This window comes from Ipomoea nil, unplaced genomic scaffold, assembly GCF_001879475.1.
Source record: "Ipomoea nil cultivar Tokyo-kokei standard unplaced genomic scaffold, Asagao_1.1 scaffold3394, whole genome shotgun sequence".
Taxonomy (NCBI): domain Eukaryota; kingdom Viridiplantae; phylum Streptophyta; class Magnoliopsida; order Solanales; family Convolvulaceae; genus Ipomoea; species Ipomoea nil.
In genome coordinates, this window is record NW_017619822.1 from 287,501 (window position 1) to 288,848 (window position 1,348).

Consider the following 1,348-nt stretch of genomic DNA (forward strand, 5'->3'; position numbering starts at 1 on the left):
AAAGAATTGATGACTTCACCAGTGGTGCTTTGACTGTAACTCCAGTAGCTGATCTGTTGAAAAAGAAACAGGTTAGACTCTAAAATTTTTGATATCCTTAATACAGTCCACAAAGATCAGTAATTATATATTTAATAACACATACTAACCAAGTTACATTTCCTATGGCAGAATGGGGAATTCTATGTTCCTGCTGAAATTGTGGGAATTGAAGGGTCATTTGGATGGATGTACATCTCATGCATGTCACCAGGATGTAACAGAAAACTGTCTGGCCAATTAGGTGATTTCATTTGTACACACTGTGATAAGAAGTATCAAGAAGGCATGACAAGGTATAGAGTGAAAGTGATTGTTCTTGATAAAGGTCTACGAGATGCTCCCTTCCTTTTATGGGATAGGGAGTGTTTTGAATTAGTTGGTATCCCAGCACACAGTTTGTACCTCAAGTATAATAAGGTAAAGTCACACAACACTAAAATTTAATACCTTAATAGGAACTGTGTTAATCTATTTTGTTGTTAAGTATGCTATTTTGTTTATTTTAGGTTTCAGACATTCCAAGAGAATTGGAATCCTTAGTTGGTATGCGAATGGTATTTAAGATATCATTAAAAATGGAGTTCATGAAGGGAGCTAATTCAGCCTACACTGTGATGAGAGTTCTAAGGGATGAAGTGTTAGTCTCAGCTTACTGTTCTAAACTTATTGAAGACCAAGAGAAGGACTTGATGACAAAAATGATAGATGAGGACGAGGACAAAGATGAGGAATCTGATCATGTTCTTATTTTTAATAAAGTATAATATATACTTACATTTTTAAGTCTTCTTATGACATGTGTTGGACTAAATCAACTTTTCATATATAGGAGGCTTCAAATGGAGAGAATGAGGTCAACAGTCCCTTAAGTATACAACACTCTCAAAGTGTAGACCTTGAACCTAATGATTCTAATGGTGTGAAGAGATCGCTTCTGGATCAATTCTCCTCCTCTAGGAAGAAGGGGAAAAATGTTGTTGTTAAAAAGGAAAAAGTTTAAGATCTTGGATACTACAGACTGTTACCACATGTTTGTGGTTTTAATGTTTTGAAACTAATCTTTTGCCCTGCAAAATTTCTTTTTTAATTTCCTGAACAATGTCAGTTTGTTTCCCTATGAATATTTTTAGTCAGTTTGACTCTTTTCCTTTTTTGTTTACCTATGCTTAATTTTATTACACTGTGTTTATTTCTTTATTTTGTTAGATATATGAAACTGTATGCAGGGGAAGAATGAAGTTAGCAAGCAAACAATCTAACAATGAACTAAAGACAAGGAAGCAAACACAGTCACAAGCAGGTCAAG